Raw genomic sequence first — 26520 nt, 5'->3', positions numbered from 1 at the left:
TTGTTTAAATTGCATTGCCCAGATATTTATTGGCTCCCTTTGAGGCATGTTAACAGAATGCCACAGAGAACATGAAAGAAAAATTTGGAAGGATACACTTGGGTGGCTTCAGAGCAGGCATTCTCAACCTTTTTCAGCTATGACCCACTTCAGACTCTAGTCAGAGTTTATGGGCCCATTTCCCTGTGAAGCAGTCAAGTTTTGGTTTCATCTGTCCTTCTCTCCTACCGACAACATAAACAACATAAAAAAAAAAATTCATGGAACATGAGGTGAAAATAAAACAAAGCTTTTACTGAAATGTGCTGTACGCACCCACGGCAACCCCAACCCCCACCCCCCCCCAACTGTTGAGAATGGCTGGTTTAGAGGAATAAGGGTCAAATGCAGGATGTGGGACTAGCATGGGTGAGACATTTTGGTTGGCATGGACAAGTTAGGCCAAAGGGCTTGTTTCCATGCTGTATGACTCTATGGGTTTTGCTTAAAGATACAAAATTTGATGGCATGTTACCCTCAAAGTTATATTTCCAAAAAAGGCCTTACATGTTCAAAGGCTTTTCATCCTTGCCATCCCAGTGGCTCAGCTAGTAGAACCAGTGCCTGAAGACACCAGAGGCCCAGCCTTAATCCTGACTCAGGTGCTGTCAATGTGGAGTTTTCACATTCTCCCTGTCACCTCATGGGTTTTGTCCAGGCACTTCGGTTTCTTCCCACATCTCAAAAGTGTGTGTGTTAGTTGGTTAATTGCTCTTTGCAAATTGCACCTGAACAATGAGCAAGTGATAGAACTTGGGAAAAGTTGATAGAATGTGGGCAAAATGGGATTGAGACAGGATGAATTAAATAAAGCTAGCATGAACTTAGTGGGCTGAAGGGTCAATTCCCATGCTGCATCTAAGTCCATGGCAATGTTCCCTCTAATTTCTAGTTGTCAGTGAGTGCAAAAATCTTACGTTGTGCAATTTTTTTTTCCTGTGACAAACATATGTATGCACTGAATGCTTGCGGAAATGTAAACTTGAAGTTGTTTTAAGGTGAGGTGATATAAATTAGTGCAAATGGGGAATTTGAAAAACCAACCAACTGTTAACCAACTTAGTTAACAGAAACACTTGGTTAAGAGATTATTTTCAATAAATATAATTATTAATTACAACATTATTTTAGGTAACCAACCTTTTGGGCGCCCATTAATTTCCTTTGTGCACTGGTTGTAAGCGTGTGTGTGTGCAGACCTATATACAGCTTAGAGGGAAGAGTGCTCCAAGGGTAGGTTAAGTACTACAGAGCTGAAGACAAAGATCAACCTAAAGCATGTTTTATCCCAGTGTGAATACCCTTGTTTAATTGAGATTACTTGGCCATTGTAGAGGTCCCTAAGGTAATCACAGAATGAATGGGGGTGGGGGTGGGACACAGTGGGAGAGAGAAACTCTAGAGTGGGATGTGAGCAGTCTGAGACATTAGTGTGAAAAATCAGAATGAGAGTTGGTTCTGCACTGTTCTTGCCCTCTTGAAAATAATATAGTAGCATTCGAGTGCTATAAAATCATTTAGATCTTGATTTGTGAGTTGGTGTTTTTAATGGTAGTTTACAGCATCCATGGGAAAGAAATAGCAGACAATTAATAATGAACGTGGAGAAATAACATGGGAACAAAATACACACACACTCGCACGCACATGATGAACTGGCACATACAACGATCAAGAAAAAAAACAATACAATGCCCCACCACCCCTTGACTCAGTGTGGGCATGGCTCTATGCTACAAGGGACACTATTTAAATGCTCCCAATCCTTTTAACAGTGCACATCTTACCAACAGTCTCTCCAGCACCCTTCTACATTTCTAAGCCTGGAGTGAAGCAAGGTGGTCTCAAGCTGACAAAGAGAGAGAAAACAAAGAGCACATGGCACCTTTATAGTGCTGCAGGTTCCAGCCCAGCTCGTTAGCAGGGATAAATGGCTCGGTGCCAGGAGGGTTAATCCAATTACAACAGCTAATGGCCCAAGGCCAAGTACAGGCAGGCTGGAGAGTCCAGTCCAGGTAATTTACATGATTCCAACAGCAAGGTTTGCACTAATAGTTGGGGCAGAACCAAACCTTTATTGGCCCTGTCCTCCGACTAGGTAGGGAGCAGTGCTGTCACAACCCTTCCCAATACACTATCTAAATGCAATGGCATAAAAATACGTGATACAAAAGATGATTTAATTTGAAATGATTGGAAACAAATCCATGCCACAAAAGTAGTCAATCAAAGGTAAGTAAACAGACCATTTATTTATTCTTCGAGAACAGGTGGGCCAATAAACCCACATTTCTACAGTGGTGACCCCCTCCCCCAGTAGTTTGGAGATTGCATAAGTTTTTGGCCTTTCCGTGCAAAAGTCAAAGACTTGAACCCATCAGACAGAGAGGATGAGTGCACCTTGCACTAACAGGATAGGCACATCTCTCCATAACTGCTCCAGTGATCTGCAGACCAAAGCATGGGGCACATTTTTCAGTTCAGCTGAGCTTCAGCTCATTGGTTGAATTTTGTCTTCAGATGGAAAGTCAAAGGTTTGAGTTCCACTCCTAATGACAATGACTTTATTGACATACATGCAAGTAGAAAATACTTATGGACTAAAATTTTTACAAACAGGTACTTCTGTACAACACCTACAATTGTGTGCCATAAATGATCTCTGTATGGAAAGAGACGATGAATATTAAAGATAAATATCCAGAGTTACAGTTAGAGCAAGAAAAAAAAAAGATGTTTCAATACTGCAGACAGGTCTTTTTGTGGTGCCTGAGTAGTTTATAGTGAAGCTTGTTCGGGGACGTTCAAGAGCTTGACAGACTTTGGGAAATAAATTGTCCTTGAACCTAGAGGTGCCGAACTTCAGCTTCTGTTCCTTATTGCAGAAAGTAGCAGCAAGAAATTGGACCAGGGTGATGGGGGTGGGCGTGCCAGCCTTCAAACCAGCTTGTCACCCAGCTAGACACTGTCATCCAATGGGTGACATCCAGTGCACACTCATATCCACCCAACCTATCACTCTCCAGGCTGGTAAACCACCCTCTTAAAGCAATGGCTGTTTCCAAGGCCACTGAGCATCATCTGTTGAACTTAAAGTGGTGAAAGCACTGGGTTGTTCTGTGCCATTGAGCATTGATGAGTTTTTCTTGACTGGGTTCTTCATACATTTACACACACACACACACACACACACACACACACACACACACACACACACACACACACACACACACACACACACACACACACACACACACACACACACACACACACACACACACACACACACACACACACACACTGGGACTGTAATATATATCAATTTACTAGAGTTCATTTCAACAGAAACCTGAATCTGGGCAATAACAGATCTCAATAGACCAGTGAGTGAATGCAAAGAGCAAAGTTATCCGTGAGAGTGGAGACAGCAGACCAGGACATACATGGAGTGAGAGACCAGAGAAGAGAATAAAAAGTGAGAGGTCAATGGGAATTCAGATAGGAAAGCTGATGGAAATTAGAGACGATCAAAACCAGCAGAGATTTGAGAGTAAAGGCTCTAAATTCTCCCATTTCTTAACCTCCCTGCATTCCCAATAGATGGCCGCAGATTCTACCATTCACCCACACAGGGTGGCACCTATATTCCTGATACATCACATGCCCTCCATCACTTCCACAAGTTCCAGTCCCCTGAACTTGACTGCCTCATCTTTATCATGGGCATTCAATCACCTCCATCCCCCATACCGAAGGACTCAAAGCCCATCACTTCTTTCTCAACAACAGACCCAACTAGCCCCTGTTCACCACCCCCCTCCTCCACCGGCAGAACTTGTTTTCACCCTCAGTTACATCTCCTTTGACTCATCCATTTTCTCCCAGTCAAAGGGGTAACCATGGGTACCCACATGAGCCCCAGCTATGCCTGCCTTTTTGTTGGCTATATGGAGCAATCTAAGCTACAAGCCTCCACAGGTGAGGCTCCTCAACTCTTCCTCCACTACATTGATGGCTGCATTGATGCTGCCTCATGTACCCAATGATGAGCTCATAAACTTTATCCACTTTGTTGCCAACATTCACCCTGACCTCAAATTCACTTGGTTAATCTCTGACCACGTTAATCCTTTTCTTGATCTCTCTTTCTCCATCTTGCAGAGATGTCTTCCTTCTTCAATAAACATGGCTTCCCTTCTATTGCCATCAACTTAGCTCTTACCTGCATCTGCTTTACTTCCCATACATGGTCCCTGGACTGCTCTGCCCCAGACACAACAAGGATAGAATTCCCCTTGCCCTCACCTACCACCCCACCAGCCTCCACATCTAATATATTATCCTCTGAATTTTCTGCTACCTACAATGTGATCCCATGACAAGGCAGACCACCCCTCTCTACCCCTTCGCTTTCCATGGTACTGCTCCCTCTGAGACTCCTTCATCCCTTTCCACTAATTGGCCCCTTCGTACCTACCCCTGTGACCAAAGGAGATGCTCTAATTGCATGCACACCTCCTCCCTCAACACTATTTGAAGCCCCAAACAGTCATTCCAAGTGAAGCAGGGGTCATCTATTACATCCATTGCTCCTATTGTGGCCTCCTCTACATCAGCAAGACTGGATGAGCAAATTGGGAAGCAGGCTGAGGTTACCAGAAAGAAGCAGCTTTGAATATGTGATTACAGACATAATGATAATTAAAAGATTTATAACAAACATGTACATCAAGCTGCAAGAGAAAGAGAATGATGAAATAAGCTGTAAACCCAAACAAAAGTGGGAACAAGATCTAAACATAAAGATAAAAAATGAAATATGGGAAAAGCTGTCCTCTGGAACTATGAGAAATACGCATAATACAATATAATTGGTTACACAGGCTATATATCATGCCCCAAAAGTTAAAATAAATGGGACCCAACAGTATCAGATAGATGTTTTCGCTGGAAGAAGGAAACGGGAACAACAATTTGGACATGTGAGAAAGTGGAAAAGTTTTGGGAAGATCTAAATCAGGTATTAAATAAAATCACAAAAAAGCAACATACCAAAAAAATCCAGAGATCTTTCTTCTAAGTGATATAAGTAGAGAATTAGGCCTCAAACTGGATGAAGCACAAAAAAGATTTATTATGATAGCCTTAGCCTTCTGTACCTTCTGCCTGAAGGTGGCCACCAGAAGAGATTGTGAAAGGGAGATCATGTTTGATTAATCTATCAAGAGTTGTATAAGGATGCGACCAGTAGAATAGATAGAGGGGAACAAGATGTCCAGAGGGCTCTTGATGAGGTCCCACCCAGGCAGAGAGTTTGATTGTTGAGTTCATTCAAGAAAGAGAGTGATAGATTTTTGGATATTAAGGGAATCCAGGAATACTGGGAGAGTGCAGTGAACCGGAGCTGAAGTAGATCATCCATGATCTTGATGAATGGCAGAGCAGGCTCGAAGGGACAGATGGTCTCCTCCTAATCTTATGTTCTTAAGTTCTTATGCTTCAGTTTCTCCCATCATCAGCTGAGCAAGGTTTGAGCAGAAATTGCTCTGCAAATAACTTCTGTAATTCCGAATGTCAGTACATCCAACAGAATTATCTGCACAAATATTTATCTAATCCATTAACTCTCCAAAGACTAATCTCTGAAGCAACAAAATATTTCAGCAGTTCTCTTTAATAACAGAATGAGCTTTAGTGGAGAGGAGCTGCTCAGAACTGTAAGTGGGAGGCGGGCAGGGGATGAGCTCATCTGCTTTGTTTTATTCTTCATGGAGCTTTTTCTGCAAATAGGGTTCGATGAAACAAAGTCTTTTCAATCTCATTCAGCAATTATATTGGGCTCCTTATTTAAGGTAGGATGCACTTTGGAGAGGGCTCAGAGAAGAGTCACAAAAAATTATTCTTCTACATGGCCTGTTTCCACGCTGTAAAAGGTTATATGGTTATATGAATGATGGGATTAGCATATGAAGAATATTTGATGGATCTTGGACTGTATCCCTTGGAGTTCAGAAGAACAGGAGGAGGGGGTTGAGGGTGACTTCACAGAAGCTGAAAGGCCTGGACAGAGTAGATATGGCAAAGTTATTTTCCATGGTAGCGGAGTCTAAGATGAGAGGGTAGAACTTCAGGATTGAAGGGTGCCCATTAAACAATTAGAATATGAGAAAATAGAAAGCAGGTTATTTTCTCCACCACTCAATAAGTCCATGATCTGTGTTCTGAACATAGACAAGTTCCATATTTCTACCTGATCCCTCCAAACTTAGATAAGATCAAAACATTTTTCTATCTTAAATCTACCTACCACTCAACTCTGGATTGACAATTCCAAAGATTTGAGAGACAAAATTCATCCTCATCCCATTCCTAAGCTTGGACTCATTCTCCTGAAATTACACCCTCTAGTCCTCGATTTGTCCAAAGGAAAAATATCTCAGCATCCAGCCTGTCTATCTTCGTGTTATACTTCAACAAGATCACCTCTCAATATTCTAAATTCCAGAAAGTGCAGGCCCCTCCAATTCAACTCTTCATCAGTGAACAAGTTTTCATCTCAGGAATCAACCAAGTGATACCTCCCAACACTATTTTCAAGGCAAGCATTTCCTTTTCTATTTCCTCTGCACAGTCCTCCAGATGTGACGTCACCAATGTCCTGCCCAGTTTAGCAAGACTTGCCCTCACTTATATTCTATCCCCTTTGTAAATATTCTATTTACCTAATTATCTTCTGATCTTGAATGTAAACTTTCAGGGTTTCTTGCAGAAGGTCACCCTGATCTCTGAGCACCAACATTTGAAACGTATCGCACCGAGATGTACGACTGTGTTTTGTGGTTCATTGTAGATGTCATCTCCATACATTTACCCTATTCTGAAGCTAGTGTCTGTTGCTTAACCAATTTGATCACTGTTCTCTTTGTTAATACAATACTGTTCAGTAATTCAAATTCCCCATCAATTGGCAGCATGGTTAACGCAGAGGCTAGTGTTAGGATCAGAATTTATTGTCATAAACAAGTTGATGTTTTGTGGAAGCATCATAGTTCAAACATTCATATCAGCCACCTTACAACAATAAATAATAGTAGGGCTCGAAAAGTAAGGCAGTGTCTTTGGTTCATTATTTATTCAGGAATCTGATGGCAGCGGGGAAGAAGCTGTCTTTGCACCGCTGAGTGCGCGTCTTTAGGCTCCTGTACCTTTTCCCCGATGGTAGCAGAGTGAAGAGGGTACGGAGGTTGTGGGGGTCTTTGAGGATAGAGGCTGCTTTATTAAAACACTGTCTCATGAATATATCCTCGATGGAGTGAAATCTGGTGCCTGTAATGTCACAAGCCAAGTTAACAACTTTCTGGAATTTTTTTTTATTGTGCTACAGTTGGTGCCTCCATACCAGGCAGTGATGCAACCACCCAGAATGCTCTCCACGTACTCCTGTAGAAATTTTCGAGAATCGTCAGTGACGTACCAAATCCCCTCAAGCACCTTACAAAGTGTAGCTGCTGGAAAGCCTTCTTCGAGATTGCAAGTTATTGCAAGTGTGATGCTATTACAATGCCAGTGACCCTATGTCTGTGTGGGTTTTTCCCAGGTGCTCTGGTTTCCAAAACGTTTGAGGTTGTAGGTTAATTTGGGTGGCACGGGTCTATATGGCCAGAATCAGCTCCTACTACTTTGTAAATAAAAAATAAAAAAGTTCTCTCTTGATGTGTTTCCATCTAGCTGTAACTCTTCATTGAATGAACTAGTCCACCTTCCTGTGCCAGTCCCAATCCCAGATAAAGTTGAGTAGGGGAAAGGATAAGGGAGAGGGCAGGAAAAGGGTGTTGAGGTAAAAAGTCAGCCATGAGCTTCATGAATGGGAGAGCAGACTTGAAGGGCTGATTGGCCAGCACCTAACTCCATATTCTTATCCAGTATCAGTCAACACACGAAGGAGTTAATGCTAGAGACATCCCTCCTGGTGAAGCGAAAGTCCAAACAGATCAGGTAGAGAGCCAACATCTTTCTATGGATGGGACCGCACAGTCTGAAGCAGTCACTTGACTGCATCATTCCTCATTGTTTTGAAAGTTAACTCCTCAACAACATGTTTGTCTTCTTCAGTCAGGGTTTTGAGTGTAAAGTCAGTAAGTCTCATTGCAGCGGTATAAAACTTTAGTCTGGCCACAAATACAGTATTGGTTGAGGTTCTGGTCAGCACATTACAGGAAGGATGCGGATGCTTTAGAGGGGGTGCAGAAGAGGCTCATCAGGATGTGGCCTGGATTCGAGAGTACAGCAAAAGAAGTCGGACAAATTTGGATTGGATTGTTTTCACTGGAGCATCAAAAGCTCAGGAGAGACAAGAATGGTTTGAAAATAACACGAGGCCTAGATAGGATAAATGGTCAGCATCTTTTTCTCAAGGTCAAAATGTCAAATCCTAAAGAGCATAGGCTTAAGGTGAAAGGAGGGAAGTTTAAAGGAGATGGAGAGCGATAGGTGCCTGGTTGAGACTACCAGGGAAGGTAGGAAAATAAGATAAGGTAGTGGTGTTAAGGGACACATAGAAGGGCAAAAAATTGGATAAATACGGAATCAGTCAAAAACAAACAGGGGTTAGAGGTCAATTGAGTGCAATTGGATGCCACGGGTTCTTAGGCCGAAAGGGTCAGTTATTGTGCTGTCTGTCTGAACTTAAATCTAAATTTAAATGCAATCTGTGAAATTCCATACCCAAGGAAACAGTAGAGACTGCCTCATTAAATATATCTAAGAAACAGATAGATAGATTTCTGCATAGTGGGGGAATTCAGGGTTGTGGGGAAAAGGTAGGTAGATAGAGCTGAGTCCATGGCCATGATTTTATTGAATTGCAGAGCAGCTTCAATCAACCAAATGGCCAACCTGTGCACCTATTTCTTGCATTAGATTGACATTATGGTCAGTGCAGACCTGATGAGCTGAAGGGCCTGTACCTGTACTATTCAATGTTCCATCCATTGGGTTTTTTAAATCTATGGAATGTGGCAATATGAACAAAGCTGTCATCCCACCAAAGGCAGGCAAAAGAAACCTTTTCACGACATACAAGAGTAATAATAAATCTAAGTGTAAATCTATCGAGATATACCTTTCTTTAAATGAACAAAAGCCCAAATTAAAAATTATATGGCAGCACGGTTACCGAGGTGGCTAACATCACACTGTTATAGCACCATCACCCAGGTTTGAATCTAGCACAGTATGTTCTCCCCGTGTCTGTGTGGATTTTATCTGGATGCCTCTGGTTTCCTCCCACCCTTCAAAATGCACAGGGTGGGGGGTGGGGGGGGGGGAAAATAGGTGGTTGTAGGTTAATTGGGTGTTATTGGGGCAGCACTGTCTCTGTGGCCGGAATCAGCTTCTACCGTGTTGTAGATTAAATAAAAAATATTGTTTATGGGATGTCGAAGCGTGCAAACATTTCCCACAGCACAACAGTGAACAACATTCCAAAGAGGACCCTCAACCTGCTCCAACACAGTAGCCTGCCCACATTCATCAAGGTTCCTCTGCTTGATGAACACTGAAGCAAAATATTCATTAAGGACCACCCTTACCTCTTTGGCTATCTGCCTTAGAAAAGTATCAGCCCCTTAAAATAGACTCCCCAGAGCAGACAGAAAACAAAATAACACACACAGTGGATACCATGGAGGAGAGAGAGGCAGCAGGCAAGAGGCAGAGAGCTCCCAGATTCACTCAGAAGGACTTGGAAGTCCTTATCACAGAGGCATTGATCAGCAGGAAGGTGTTGTATTCTGTGAAAGGTTGACAGGAGGGCGTACATAAGATTTGTTGACAGCAGATTCACAAAGTCAGAGACATACAACATGAAATAAATTCCATTTCAAGAAGGTAAATGAGGTGAAACTGGACAAAAGACTAGCAGAAAGGAAAAAAGTAGCCAAATTTATGGTTAAATCGATGCAGGAAATGCAACTTTTGGATATAAGGAGGAGACAACACCCATAGGAGAAGGAATACTCATATTATTTGAGTAGACAAAAAACATACTCAAGGATAGACCTGTTCCTGTTGTCAGCCCATATCCAAGAGAGAGTTAGGAAAACTGAATATAAAGCTAAATTGTTATCTGATCACTCACCCCTGTTAACCATATAGCCATATAACCACTTATAGCACAGAACAGGCCAGTTCGGCCCTACTAGTCCATGCCGTAACAAATCCCCACCCTCCTAGTCCCACTGACCAGCACCCGGTCCATACCCCTCCAGTCCTCTCCTATCCATGTAACTATCCAGTCTTTCCTTAAATGTAACCAATGATCCCGCCTCGACCACGTCTGTCAGAAGCTCATTCCACATCCCCACCACCCTTTGCGTAAAGAAATTTCCCCTCATGTTCCCCTTATAGTTTTCCCCTTTCAATCTTAAACCATGCCCTCTAGTTTGAATCTCCCCCACTCTTAATTTAAAAAGCATATCCACGTTTACTCTGTCTGTCCCTTTTAAAATCTTAAACACCTCTATCAAGTCCCCTCTCAATCTTCTACGCTCCAGAGAAAAAAGCCCCAGTCTGCACAACCTTTCCCTGTAACTCAAACCTTGAAATCCTGTCAACATTCTCGTGAACCTTCTCTGCACTCTCTATTTTGTTTATATCTTTCCTATAATTTGGTGACTAAAACTGTACACAGTACTCCAAATTTGGCCTCACCAATGCCTTGTACAATTTCATCATAACCTCCCTACTCTTGAATTCAATACTCCGATTTATGAAGGCCAACATTCCAAATGCCTTCTTCACCACACCATCTACCTGAATATCAGCCTTAAGGGTATTATTTACCATCACTCCTAAATCCCTTTTTGCTCTACACATCTCAATAGCCTACCATTTAATGCATATGACCTATTTAGATTTGCCTTTCCAAAATGTAACACCTCACACTTATCTGTATTAAATTCCATCAGCCATTTCTCAGCCCACACCTCCAGGCTTCCTAAATCACCTTTTAATCTACGGTAATCTTCTTCACTGTCCACAACACCACCAATCTTTGTATCATCCACAAACTTGCTTATCCAATTCTCCACCCCTACTTCCAGATCGTTAATATATATAACAAACAATAGTGGACCCAGGACCGATCCCTGAGGAACTCCACTAGTCACCGGCCTCCAATTGGACAAACAATTTTCTACCACTACTCTCTGACACCTCCCATCCAACCATTGCTGAATCCATTTCACTACCTCCTCATTTATACCTAATGCCTCCAACTTTTTTCCTAACCTCCTGTGGGGAACTTTTCAAAAGCTTTACTAAAGTCTAAATAGACAACATCCACAGCTTTCCCTTCATCAACCTATATTTGTAACTCCCCCTCGAAAAACTCAATCAGGTTTGTCAAGCATGATCTACCCCTGACAAAACCATGCTGATTACGCCCTAGCAATCCCTGTACCTCCAAATAATTGTAAATACCATCCCTCAGAACACTTTCCATCAACTTGACCACCACAGACGTCAGATTCACGGGCCTATAATTCCCAGGTTTACATTTAGACCCTTTCTTAAACAGCGGAACCAAATGCGCCATCCTCCAATCCTTTGGCACTACCCCCGTGGCCAGTGACATCCTAAATATCTCTGTTAATGGCCCCACTATCTGTCCACTAGCCTCCCTGAGTGTCCTTGGGAATATTTTCTCTGGTCCCGGAGATTTATCCACCTTTATCTTTTTCAACACAGCCATAACTACCTCCTCGGTTATCCTTATATGCTTCATTATCTCCCCACTATTTTTCTTTACCTCAACTGGTTCAACATTTTTTTCCCTAGTGAATACCGAGGCAAAGAAATCATTCAAAATTTCCCCCATTTCCTCTGACTTCTCATTCAGCCTACCCTCACTGTTATTAGCAATAGAACTGGAGGACATCCCACCAAGAACATATAGATGGAGATTAAACTCCATGCTACTTAAAAGAGGAATTTAGAGAATTTATTGAGCGCCAAATTAAAATGTTCTTTGAAATAAATACGGAATCAGTGAAAGACAAATTTATATTATGGGATGCAATGAAAGCCTTCATCAGAGGGCAGATAATATAACTAAGGTGAAGAAGGACTACAATCGGGAAATAGAACAGCTGGAAAGGGAAATAGTAAGTACAGAAAAAGAACTATCAACAAGGAAAGATACAATGAAAAGAAGAGAATTGGCAGACAAAAAAATAAAATACGAAACACTACAAACATATAAGGTGGAGAAGAACATAATGAAAATAAAGCAGAAGTATTATGAGCTAGGAGAAAAAACGCACAAAATATTGGTTTGGCAGCTTAAAACAGAACAAGCTAAAAGAACGGTATTGGCATCAAGGAAAAAGGACAAACAAATTACATATAACCCAGCAGAGATCAATGAAAACTTTAAGGAATTCTACGAGCAATTATACCGAACTGAGAACGAAGGGGAAGAAGACAAAATAGATGAGTTTCTAGCTAAAATTGAACTACCGAAATTGGAAGAAGAGCAAAACAAATTGATAAAACCATTTGAAATAGAGGAAATACAAAATATATTAAAAAAGCTACCGAACAATAAAATGCCTGGAGAGGACAGACTCCCAATAGAATTCTATAAAACATTTAAAGAGTTATTTCTCCTGGAAGTAATGAACCAGACTGAAGAAACACAAAACATGCCAGATTCATGTAAAACAGCAATAATTACAGTAATACCAAAGATGTGGAAAGATCCACTAACACCAGCATCGTATAGACCAGTATCTCTACTTAACTCAGATTATAAGATAATAGCAAAACTATTAGCAAACAGATTGGCCAACTGTGTACCAAAAATAGTAAAACTAGATCAAACTGGATTTATTAAGAAAAGACGAACAATGGACAATGTCTGTAAGTTCATTAACTTAATCCATGCAGTACAAGGAAATAAGATACCAACAGTGGCTGTTGCCTTGGACGCAGAGAAAGCCTTTGATGGGGTAGAATGGAATTATTTATTCAAAGTATTACAGAGGTTCAACCAACCAGAGAAAGATATTAATTGGATCAAAGCATTATATAAGGGGTCCAATGGTGAAGGTGACAGTAAATGGATATATATCGAACCAATTTAAATTAAGCAGGTCAACTAGGCAGGGATGTCCACTATCTCCCTCACTGTTTGCTTTAGCAATAGAACCATTGGCAGAACTGATAAGAACAGAAAATAAAATAAAAGGGATAAAAATAAAAGAGAAGGAATACAAAATCAGTCTATTTGCAGATGACATCATAGTATACTTAACAGAACCAATAAAAGAAGTACATAAGAAATTGAAGGAATATGGAGAAATATCGGGGTACAAGATCAATGCAAATAAAAGTGAAGCGATGCCAATGAATAATGTGGATTTCACAAAGTTTAAGAAACAATCACCATTTAAATGGCAAACACAAGCAATCCGATACCTAGGTATTCGACTGGATAATAATCTAGGCCATCTATACAAATTAAATTATCAGCCATTAATGAAGAAATTACAAGATGACTTAGAAGATTGGAAAGATTTACCACTAACACTGATAGGAAGGGTAAATTGCATTAAAATGAATATCTTCCCAAGGATACAATACCTATTTCAATCGTTACCAATTCCTTTAACAGAGAAATTCTTCAATGAGCTAAAGAAAATAATAAGAAAATTCTTATGGGAAGGGGGGAAACCAAGGATAGCGCTAGATAAATTAACAGAATGGTACAAACAAGGGGCCGTACAGCTACCAAACTTTAAGAATTATTATAGAGCAGCACAATTAAGATATCTTATCAGATTTTTATCAAACAAGGGGAAAACCAGATTGGACCAGGCTAGAGCTAGATAAAATAGGGGAGAAGGTACCAGAACATATACTTTATAAGTGGGGTGAAAAACTGGTGCAATATAGAAGTTCACCAGTACTGCACCATCTGCTCAACATTTGGAAGAAGATTCACGTAGAAAGTAAAAAAACAAATTACCAACTGCCAAACTTAATATTGACGCAAAATCAATGAATCCTTTTCACCATAGATAACCTTTCCTTTAGAGAATGGGAGAGAAAAGGGATCAAAAGAATAGAAAATTGTTTTTTGGGAAATAATTTATTATCTTTTGAACAAATGAAGTACAAATATGGAATAACTCACGGTTCAATGTTTGCATACCACCAACTGAAAACCTACTTAAAGGGCAAATGGGGAAGCAGGCTGAGATTACCAGAAAGGAAGCAGCTTTGAATATGTGATTACAGACACAATAATAATAAAAAGATTTATAATAAACATGTACATCAAACTGCAAGAGAAAGAGAACGATGAAATAAGCTGTAAACCCAAAAAAAAGTGGGAACAAGATCTAAACATAAAGATAAAAAATGAAATATGGGAAAACCTATGCTCCGGAACTATGAAAAATACAATAAACACGAGGTTACACATGATACAATATAATTGGTTACACAGGCTATACACCACGCCCCAAAAGTTAAATAAATGGGACCCAACAGTATCAGACAGATGTTTTCGCTGTAAGAAGGAAACGGGAACAACAGTACATGCAATTTGGGCATGTGAGGAAGTGGAAAAGTTTTGGGAAGATCTAAATCAGGTATTAAATAAAATCACAAAAAGCAACATACCAAAAAATCCAGCGATCATTTTTCTAAGTAATACAAGAAGTAAAGAACTTGGCCTCGATTTGGATGAAGCATGAAAAAGATTTATGATGATAGCCTTAGCTGTAGCAAAAAAATGTATAACGTCAACCTGGAAATCAGAAGAGAGCCTGAGAGTACAGCAATGGTACATAGAAATGAATAAATGTATTTCAATGGAAAACATAACATATAATTAAAAAAAATAAAGTCACATTATTCAAACAAATTTGGGAACCGTACATGGAACACAACAGAGAGGGACTACCGTGGATCTCCCCCCCCCCTAAAATGATAGAATGAGAAGAAGACTAAATGAACTGACCCAGTGTGTAAAAGTTGATGAAACAATTTTCTTGTTTATTTTGTGTGATGACATTGTTTAATGGGTTTATTGTATTGTGTATGTTGAACGTTTAGAGGGTAGGGAGGGGGTGGGAAGAAGGGAGTGAAGGGAGGGGGGAAAAGGGGAGAAAATGACACTGTGTATATTCAAGAGGGAAATGTTTGTGTGTATTTTGGTTAATATGGTTCATAGTGTGAAAAAAAAATTTAAAAAGAAGGTAAATGTGAGTGAACTACAGACTTCCACACGGAGTTGTAGGGATCTTTGTTATTTAGTGGAATGGAGATTTGTTATCCATGTGCTGTGGTCATGCAGGTGGCCCTGCAAAGGAGAACATGAGGGTATGGATTGTGTCACCTGAGCTCCCTTTGTATGACTATTGATGCTGTGTGCTAGTGTAAAGGAATGAAGTACAGACAAGGTCTGTGACATGCACAGTCAATAAGCAGCCTACTCCTGGAAGGTTGTTTCAATCAGAGTCCTCCCCACTGTTTGGACTGACGGATTTCTGCCAGGACATCACCAAGTAACCTTCCTCCTTCTTAAGGCCCAAGGAAGAATATCCTTTCTTCTGTTCCTCAGATACTGATGCAGGTACTGAAATGTTCCTAGTAAAAATGCAAAGCTGGGGAAATTCAACAGGTCAAACAGTGTATTTCATATAGCAAAGATAAAGATACAGAACCAATGTTTTGGACTTGAGCCCTTCCTGAAGTACACTGTTTGACCTGCTGGGTTTCTCCAGCTTTGTGTTTTTACTTCCTTCACGGTGTTTGCGGACTTTCGTGTTTTGCACCAGAATCTAACTTCCTGAAATCCTGTGGTTCCTGCTGCCTGCTCTCCACGTAGCTTCATCAAGCTCCTGCAGTTACTGCAAATTGGCAAAAAGGTCAGTGGCACTCCCTGCCTTCTGGGCTCAAAAAACCTGTGGATGGTTTGAGGATGTATGCGCTTGAGCAAATACTTCTGGTGACCCCCCCCCCCCCCCAACCTGTGCACATTATTTTATGATTTGTTCACAAGGCTACCTGAATGTAATCAAAGGCTACCTGAACTTTTGGGAATTCAGCAAGTCCTAGTACCCAAGATTCCACTTGTTCCAAGAACATAAAAAATAAGGACAGGAGTCGGCCATCTGGCCCGTCAAGCCTGCTCCGCCATTCAATCAGATCATGGCTCATCTCCACCTTCCTGCCTTTTTCCCATATCCCTTAATTGCCTTACGATGTAAAAGTCGATCCAACCGTGTCTTAAATATATTTACTGAGATCGCCTCCACTGCCTCAATAGGCAGCAAATTCCTCAGATTCACCACCCTCTGGGAAAAGCAGTTCCTCCTCATCTCCATCCTAAATCTACTCCCCCAAATTCTGTGCTTATGTACCCTAGATCTATTCTCCCCAACCAATGTTAACAACCTGCTTACCTCTATCTTTTTGATGCCTTTCATAATTTTAAACATTTCTATAAGATCCTCTCTCATTCTTCTAAATTCCATCGAGTACAATCCCAGACAACTTAATTTCTCTTCACAGACTAATCGCATCATCACTGGAATCAACCTGGTGAACCTCTTCCGGGCCTCCTCCCAATCCAGTACATCCTTCCTCAAGTAAAGAGACCACAAAATCAAAATAAAATAAATCTATTTATTCTTGACATAACCTTCTGGGCGAATCAGAGGACAGCGCACAGGCTGAGATCCTGCTGAGACTAATTGGGAAGAATCCAGTGATAAGGAAGCTGAGAATTGAGATGAACTTGACCTCCTTGGAGAGAACAGTTCGGGTGAAAGGATTTCCTTGTAGAGTACCCTGTGTTTCGATAATGGCCACCTCAGTCAGGATCCTGAGCGTGGGAGTGCCTTGTTCATCAGGGAGGTTGAGGTAGGATATGGTGGTCTCTGAGAACTCTGTTGAAGTGGACTGAGGGCATGTCAGCCCAGGGTGAGTGTCTATATTGGATATACTGATGTGTCCAGCATCACCACTAAGGCCCTCATTGTATGAATCATTCATTGATTGAAAGAAACTTTGCTGACTGCTAGTTGTGCAATTCAGGTGTTCGAGTAACCTGGAGTCATTTCTGAAAATGCCTCGTCAGGTCTACGATGTCAGCAGTGTCCCTTGAGAAAATGATGCAAGCAGCAAAGCAAAACATTGTGTTCCTCGTTCTACGCTGAGTGATGAAGGTCACAGGAAGCAGCTGCAAACTCCGACGTATGCCAGCAAGTGAGAAATTATAATGCAAATGGTGATATCTAACACTGGAGAAGTGTACAATGCACACAGTGTAAACCATGCACAGTAACACCCAGCACAATTTCTCCTAAAAATTCTCCGTATTTTCTCATGACAAGGAAGGAGACCATTCAGCCCTTCATCTGAGGTAGATCACAGAGCAGTCCAATCCTCTCACCATATTTTCCCTATAACCTAGTTTTCCATCAAATGCCCCCAGGTTCCATTACCTAAGTGCATCAGGGGTGATTTACAGTGACTAATTAATCTGTCAATCCACACATTATTTTTGGGATGTGGGAGGAAACTAAGGCATACAGAGAAAGCCTGAGCAAATACTTCTGGCGACCCACCCCCCCCCTCCCCCCCCCACCTGTGCACATTATTTTATGTTTTGTTCACAAGGCTACCTGAATGTAATCAAAGGCTACCTGAACTTTTGGGAATTCAGCAAGTCCTAGTACCCAAGATTCCACTTGTTCCAAGAACATAAAAAAATAAGGACAGGAGTCGGCCATCTGGCCCATCAAGCCTGCTCCGCCATTCAATCAGATCATGGCTCATCTCCACCTTCCTGCCTTTTTGAGTGGGGAACATGCAAACACCACACAGACAGCTAAGGATCAAACTGGGGCCACTGGAGCTGTGAGGCTGCAGATCTACCAGCTGTATCACTGTGCCATACTGAATACCAAGTCCCAACAGCAACCTCTGTGTGGATTCACCAGGCAGGCCGTGCTTTTGGTCAGAAGGTTACGAATTTGGGTCCAATGTAGCACCGAGGGAATTCAACAACACTGTCTTTCAGTGGAGTTGACACACAGCTTCCTATTCAACCTTCTACCAGAGCTCTATCGAAAGTATCCTGGCCAACTGCATCACAGTGTGGTACAGTTGCTGCAGAGAAATGGATCGAGGTCAATCCACAGGACCATAAGAGAGAATCACTGAAGTATTTCCCCCCCACCCCCCACCCCCCACCATTGACATGGATCTGGAGCTTGGCTTGTCGATGAATTAAACAGGTGCCTGTGCAGGATCACTCTGAGGGAACTCTCTTTTGCTTCTCTTCCTTCTCTCATCTCCCACAGGGATTCAGCACTCTCATGGGATCCAACAGGTGAATCGACTGCTATCTGCCCACACGGGCTTTGAACAACCCGTTGATGAAGCCAACGATGGTTTTAGTTGAAATCCCAAGACCGCTGGCATGCACCCAAGATGGCGGCGCCTATTAATCGGCTGCAGGCTCTGGGGAAACGGAAGACTGGAGCAGGGCACTAGAGGATGGGAAGGTCACCCTCCCCCTGACTGAGAAGGAGAAGCAGAAGAGGTGACCTGCGGGGACGGTGATCACGGTGGCGGATCAGTGAGGGGGCTCTGCAGCTGAAAGACCAACATGGTGGGCTGCTGGAGACTGGCTCGAACTGGCTGGTATCAGAACTAGGATGCAAGTATGTTCCAAGGGCACTGAAGGGTTCTGGCCCATGTTGGAGGTTTGGATCTGGAGCTTGAGTCGCTAATGGTTTGCACTGGACTCTGTGTGACTGCGGAAGCACTGGAGGCAAATCTATGGACACTCGGTGATTCTGGGGGGGACGCTTTTGCTTCTCTCTCTCTGACTGTAAGAGGCACTTAGGCGATTCCTGCCCATAGTGAATCTGTCTCCCTACAACACTGTTTTATTACTATGAGAATAAATTGAATCTTGAACCTATTCTCCTATGGGTGGCAAGGTTAGCGTAGCAGTTAGCGCAATGCTGTTACAGCACCAGTGACTGGGACTGGGGTTCAAATCCTGCACAGTCTGTAAGGAGTTTATACCTTCTCCCCATGTCTGCATGGGTTTTCTCCATTTCTCCCACCCTTCAAAATGTTCCTGGGATGTAGGTCAATTGGCTGTAATTGGGTAGCACAGGCTCGTGGGCCCAAAGGACCTGTTAGTGTGCTGTATGTCTAAATCTAAATTTAAAATAAATATATTGTTAGGAGTGCCAGTTGAAGTAAATCATATATTACAGGTATTACATTTTTAATGTATTATTTTGTTATAATAAAAGGAACCTTTGACCTTTGAGACACAAAACCAATTGTTTCTTCTGCCACTGACCCTGTCCAGTCCACTGAGAAATTCCAGCATTCTATTTCATTCCAGATTTCCACCAGTTTTTGCTTTTCAAATATAATCCTAGTGCCTTTTTCTTTGATGGCTGCCAACAAAATCAGCTCAAGAAAATTGCACAATTTGATGCACAGATTGAAAATATGCAGAACACCAAGCCACGCTATAATTTTAACAGAAGTTAAAATGCCAGACTGTGTCTAATGTTTCAAAACATCAGCAAAGCCACAGAAGCATCTGACCAAAATTCTGGGCACCTTGATCCTTTAATGTAATTTAAACATGATCTTCAAGATTTAATCTACCAAAGATAATTTGCTTTGCTACACTAAAAACAAGGGCTGAGGTAAGCTACGAATATTAAAACACAAGAACGAATGTCAGGTAGGTTAATTAAGGTTTGGAAATATTCCAGTCTGTGATTTTCAGTCGAGGAAGATTTAACCTTTCGGCTGATGTTCTGCATGCTGCTCACCCACCTCTTTGGATCCAATAACAGCGTGATGACATCATTAACTTGGAAAGTGTTGGTTCATTTCCTGCAGGGGCAACGGAAGGAATTAAATGTAGTACCCTGAATGTAGAACAGCACAGAAACAAGCCCTTCATCCCACAATGTATGCCCTGACCATGAGGCCCAAATTAAACATCTCTTCTACTTGCATATGATGCATAACCCTCCATTCCCTGCATATCTGAGTGATTACGCTGGACAACAATTTTTTTCAAAGGGTTTCCTTCCTTCAAAGAAATAGGGGATTATGATTGAAAACTTCAAGATGAACACAAAGGTAATTTCAGATTTGCTGTATAATGAAGGAAGTTGGAGAAACATTAAATGAACTTTTATTGAATTTAGCATGTTTAAGCGCATAATGATGAAGACATATTGCGTCAGTTCAACCGACTTAAAAATGTTTTTTTGAGCAGTTCATCTAGGCATCTTAGACACAGTACAACGAGTTGGACACAGGACAGAAGTGCAGAGTTACAGAGGGAGATCAGATGGTGCAGGGCAAGGGCAACATAATTTTACAAATATGAGGTTCATTCAGAAGTCTGATAACAGCAGCGCGGTTAGCATAGCGGGTAGCACAATGCTATTACAGCTTTCTCCGGTTTGAACCCTGCGCTGTCTGTAAGGAGTTTGAACATTCTTCCTATGTCTGTGTGGGTTTCCTCTGGGTGCACTGGTTTCCTCCCACCCTCCAAAAATATGCAAAGCTTCAAGGTTAATTGGTATATTTGGCCAATACTGGCTTGTAGGACAGAAGGGCCTGTTACTGTTCTGTATGTTTAAATTTAAAAATTGTCCTTGATTGTTTTCGGAGAACCAGTAATTTTAAAAGGGAGTTTATAGTTGTCTCATTAACAGCATTCTCTTCTTTAAATGGTTAAGGCTACAACTCCCAATAAGAAAAGATTGAGATTCCATATATTGTCATATACAAAAGAACAACATACAGATGCAGTAAAATTCTTCCTGCAGCCACAAAGGATACACCAAAAACAAGCTTTTAAATACAATCAGCCATTCTCAACAGGGGCCACAGCTCATTGAGTTAAAAGCCTCACTTTCTTTTCACCTCACAGAACATAAATATTTTTAAATGTTTTTTTTAATGTAGTCAGTAGAAGTATGGAAGGAACCAAAACTTGAATGCTTCATATAACCATATAACCATATAACCACTTACAGCACAGAACAGGCCAGTTCGGCCCTACTAGTCCATGCCGTAGCAAATCCCCACCATCCTAGTCCCACTGACCAGCACCCGGTCCATACCCCTCCAGTCCTCTCCTATCCATGTAAATATAACCATATAACCACTTACAGCACAGAACAGGCCAGTTCGGCCCTACTAGTCCATGCCGGAGAAAATCCCCACCCTCCTAGTCCCACTGACCAGCACCCGGTCCATACCCCTCCAGTCCTCTCCTCTCCATGTAAATATAACCATATAACCACTTACAGCCCAGAACAGGCCAGTTCGGGCCTACTAGTCCATGTCGTAGCAAATCCCCACCATCCTAGTCCCACTGACCAGCACCCGGTCCATACCCCTCCAGTCCTCTCCTATCCATGTAAATATAACCATATAACCACTTACAGTACAGAACAGGCCACTTCGGCCCTACTAGTCCGTGCCGTAACAAATCCCCACCCTCCTAGTCCCACTGACCAGCACCCGGTCCATACCCCTCCAGTCCTCTCCTCTCCATGTAAATATAACCATATAACCACTTACAGCACAGAACAGGCCAGTTCGGCCCTACTAGTCCATGCCGTAACAAATCCCCACCCTCCTAGTCCCACTGACCAGCACCCGGTCCATACCCCTCTAGTCCCCTCCTATCCATGTAACGATCCAGTCTTTCCTTAAATGTAACCAATGATCCCGCCTCGACCACGTCTGACGGAAGCTCATTCCACATCCCCACCACCCTCTGCGTAAAGAAATTTCCCCTCATGTTCCCCTTATAATTTTCCCCCTTCAATCTTAAACCATGTCCTCTAGTTTGAATCTCCCCCTTTCTTAATTGAAAAAGCCTATCCACATTTACTCTCTGTCCCTTTTAAAATCTTAAACACCTCTATCAAGTCCCCTCTCAATCTTCTACACTCCAGAGAAAAAAGCCCTAGTTTGCACAACCTTTCCCTGTAACTCAGACCCTGAAATCCTGTCAACATTCTCGTGAACCTTCTCTGCACTCTCTCTATTTTGTTTATATTTTTCCTATAATTTTGTGACCAAAACTGTACACAGTACTCCAAATTTGGCCTCACCAATGCCTTGTACAATTTCATCATAACCTCCCTACTCTTGAATTCAATACTCCGATTTATGAAGGCCAACATTCCAAATGCCTTCTTCACCACACCATCTACCTGAGTATCAGCCTTGAGGGTACTATTTACCATAACTCCTAAATCCCTTTGTTGCTCTGCACTCCTCAATTGTCTACCATTCAATGTATATGACCTATTTAAATTTGCCTTTCCAAAATGCAGCACCTCACATTTATCTGTATTAAATTCCATCAGCCATTTCTCAGCCCACACCTCCAGCCTTCCTAAATCACCTTTTAATCTACGGTAATCTACCTCACTGTCCACAACACCACCAATCTTTGTGTCATCCGCAAACTTGCTTATCCAATTCTCTACCCCTACATCCAGATCGTTAATATATATAACAAATAATAGTGAACCCAGGACCGAACCCTGAGGAACTCCACTAGTCACCGGCATCCAATTGGACAAACAATTTTCTACCACTACTCTCTGACACCTTCCATCCAACCACTGCTGAATCCATTTCACTACCTCCTTATTTATACCTAATGCCTCCATCTTTTTTCCTAACCTCCTGTGGGGAACTTTGTCAAAAGCTTTACTAAAGTCCAAATAGACAACGTCCACAGCTTTCCCTTCATCAACCTTTTTTGTAACCCCCTCGAAGAACTCAATCAGGTTTGTCAAGCATGATCCACCCCTGACAAAACCATGCTGATTACTCCCTATCAATCCTTGTACCTCCAAAAATTTGTAAATAGCATCCCTCAGAACACTTTCCATCAACTTACCCACCACAGACGTCAGACTTACAGGCCTATAATTCCCAGGTTTGCATTTAGACCCTTTCTTAAACAGAGGAACCACATGTGCCACCCTCCAATCCTTTGGTACCACCCCCGTGGCCAGTGACGCCCTAAATATCTCTGTTAATGGCCCCACTAACTGTCCACTAGCCTCCCTGAGTGTCCTAGGGAATATTTTGTCCAGTCCGGGAGATTTATCCACCTTTATCTTTTTTAACACAGCCATCACTACCTCCTCGGTTATCCTTATATGCTTCATGACCTCCCCACTATTTTTCTTTACTTCAACTGGTTCAACATTTTTTTCCCTAGTGGCAAAGAAATCATTCAAAATTTCCCCCATTTCCTCAGACTTCTCACTCAGCCTACCCTCGCTATCTACAAGGGGTCCAATTTTATCTCTCACTAATCTTTTACTTTTAATGTACTTATAGAAACCCTTTGGATTTATTTCTACTCTGTCAGCCAAAGCCTCTTCATGCCTTTTTTTGGCCTTTCTAATTTCTTTCTTAAGATTCCTTCTACATTCCTTGTAGTCCTCCTTCAACTTCTCAGCTCCCTGCTTTTTATACCTCTTGTACACCTCTCTTTTTCTCCTAACCAAATTTCCAATATTCCTGTAAACTTTGAGCAGAGTCCAAATGGGCCATAGTCAAAAAAGGCTGAGAGTGGCAGAATTAAATTATCGATCATGAGACAGAAAAAAATATGCAAAATGATGGATAAATGATCACAGTTGCAGGATGTGAAAACGTGATGTCTCAAGACTGTGGACGGAATTTTTGGTTGGCTAGTTCTAGTTAGGGTTAGGATAGTAGGGTGAGTTTCAAAAGTCTGATAGCTGAAAACTGGAGAGGACCAGTCAATGATTTATTTAAGATGAAAATGGTTGAATTTTTATGTTAAGTGGTGTGGAGTGAAACATAAAAGTCTGCAGATGCTGTGATTGTAGTAAGAACTCAAAAATGCTGGAGGAGCTCAGCCAGTCTCACAAGCCTTCTTCAAGGAAGCGCTTGGGCCTGAAAAGTTGAAAGACCGGCTGAATTCCTCCAACATTTTGGTGTATTTTTATTAAGTGGTGTGGGAAGAGATCAGGAATATTGCTTTGAGATACATGATCATCCATAATCAATCTGAATCACATCTAAAAAGCTGGATAACAGGGACAGGAGATCCTGTTTTGATGGTCATCTGCCCCTATAGAACAAATGACAGGGAAGTTGAGGATTCAAGATTCTTTTATTGTCATTTAATAAACAGATTAAATATTACATGAAAATGCATTTAATCTGCCATAAGGCAGACAAGGATTTACCATCAGCAGAATTTGCCCAGCACCCCTTACAGTAAAGGTAAAAAAGGTTCCATTATTATAACCATATAACCATATAACAATTACAGTACAGAAACAGACTATATTGGCCCCTCTAGTCCACACCGATTTAAGTGAACTCCTCTAGTACCACCTACCTGTTCCCTGCCCATAACCCCTCACATTCATGTACTCATCTAACCTCCTCTTAAATGACAGAATTGACCCTGCTGCAACTACCTCTTCCGGAAGATCATTCCACTCAGCCACCACTCTCTGAGTGAAGAAGCTTCCTCTCATGTTACTCCTAAAGTTTTGCCTCCTAACCCTTAACTTATGACCCATCGTTCAAATCTCTCCTACCCTCAAGGGGAAGAGCCTATTTACGTCTACTCTATCTATTCCCCTCATAATTTTAAATACCTCTATCAAATCCCGCCTCAACCTCCTTCTCTCCAATGAATAAAGACCCAGTCTATTCAGTCTTTCTCCATATTCTAGATACTGCAATCCTGGCAACATTCTAGTAAATCTTCTCTGCACCTCTCTACCAAATTATTGTCATGTAATACAGCATTTAGAATCTAACACACATGAAATTCTTTAACTTTTGTCTACCATAAGGCAGACAGAGAGTCGTCACTTTGTCCAGCACCTCTCACAGAGATCTACAGCACCTGGTGTTCCTAGGCAGTCTCCCCTCCAAGTACTGACCAGGCCTGAGCCAGTCAGAGAAAGGCAACCAAAAGAGAATCTTCAGTCATCGAGTGTCCGTGTCCAGCGCTCCCACAGCCTCTGCAGCTACACAGACCAGTCCAAACCATTGGCAACCTGAGTTCCAGATCCAAACCTCCGACATGATCAGGAAACCTTCAGCCCTCGAGGACCGTTGGAAGCTCCTCCTGCCCTCGCCACCCTCTTGCCTCCTGGTTTCCATACCTGGTACCCCTTCAGCCAGTCTCAAGCCAGTCTCTAGCAGTTCACAGCCTGGTGTGAGTCCTTTGATTGCAAGTCGCCAGCGGCCCGCAGGCTGCGTGGGTTCCTCTCCTCGAGTCACCAACAGCCGCCCCCTGAATTCTTCAGACGCAGAGCCCCTCAGTTAGACTGAGGTGAGGATAACAAGTTTATTGCCAAATATATTGTACGATGTTCATATGCACTGAAATTCCTATTTGCTACAGATGAACAGGTATTACATTAAAAATATGATAATACATTAAACTAAAAATGGATAATAAATGACAGGTAGTTTAAAAATATTCTCAGTTACCTTAGCGCAGGAGAAATGAAAAGATGATGTAATAATAGTATAGACAGTCATTTATGATAGTTTATGACGAGGGTAGTTAGAGGAAGGTCATTAACCTGTTAGTTGGAAATAAACTGTTCTTGAATAGAGATGTCTTCAGGTTTCTGTACCTTCCTGCCTGAAGGTAGCAATGAGAAGATGTTGTGAAGATGGGGATCCTTTATGATGTTGGCTGCTTTCTTGAGGCAGAGTCTCATTTTGATGTCATCAATTGATGGGAGATGGGAGCCAGTGATAGACCTGGCTATGCTTGCTAACTGGGCACTTGATTGCCAGACAGTGCACAAATAAAAGTTTAATATTCAACTTAATGCCAAATCTTCCTCAACTTCTCAGGAAGTAGAGGTGCTGGTGTGCCTTTTTCTCTTCTTTCAGGGGGCTGTGAAACTCTGGAATTCTGCTTGCCAGGTCTGCACTCTGAGAAAGATGGAATTTAGGACCTCAGGGTTATAGGGAAGGTATGTGAGGTCAAGATTTCGATAGCTTCAATCCACTGTTTGTTGGAGCAGGCACAAGAGGCTGTGTGGTTCCTCACAAGAGCACAATAGGAGCAGGAATAGGTCCTTCAAGCCGGCCCCACCATTTGTATGATCATGGTTAATCTGCCCTGAGCCTCTTCTGGATCACTCCCATGACCTTTAATTTTGAGCTCATTCAAAACTTTACCTTCTTTTTAAATACCTCTGATGATCGCCACCTCTGGGGAAGAGAAATCCAGAGATTTGCCACCGCCTGAGAGAAGAAACATCTACCTACCTGCTTTAAATGACAGTCTCCTAATCTTGTCACTATGTCCCCTAATACAATAATCTCCCACTAGTAGGAGCATCTCATCATCTACCTTGT

At 41.9% G+C, this 26520-nt stretch overlaps 1 long non-coding RNA gene across 2 annotated transcripts; it reads right to left on the bottom strand.

Annotated features, from left to right (window-relative positions):
• Positions 1-25864, bottom strand: LOC138752257 (uncharacterized). Of its 2 annotated transcripts, none has more exons than XR_011350452.1 (3): positions 25636-25864; positions 19930-19989; positions 1-224 (listed from the first exon to the last, which is right to left on the bottom strand). It is a non-coding gene; the product is annotated as an uncharacterized lncRNA (long non-coding RNA). The 2 variants fall into 2 exon arrangements; XR_011350453.1 differs by having other exon boundaries at positions 25731-25863.
• Positions 25865-26520: the final 656 nt, after the last annotated feature.

This window comes from Narcine bancroftii, chromosome 2, assembly GCF_036971445.1.
Source record: "Narcine bancroftii isolate sNarBan1 chromosome 2, sNarBan1.hap1, whole genome shotgun sequence".
Taxonomy (NCBI): domain Eukaryota; kingdom Metazoa; phylum Chordata; class Chondrichthyes; order Torpediniformes; family Narcinidae; genus Narcine; species Narcine bancroftii.
This window is presented reverse-complemented; position numbering and strand designations above follow the sequence as displayed.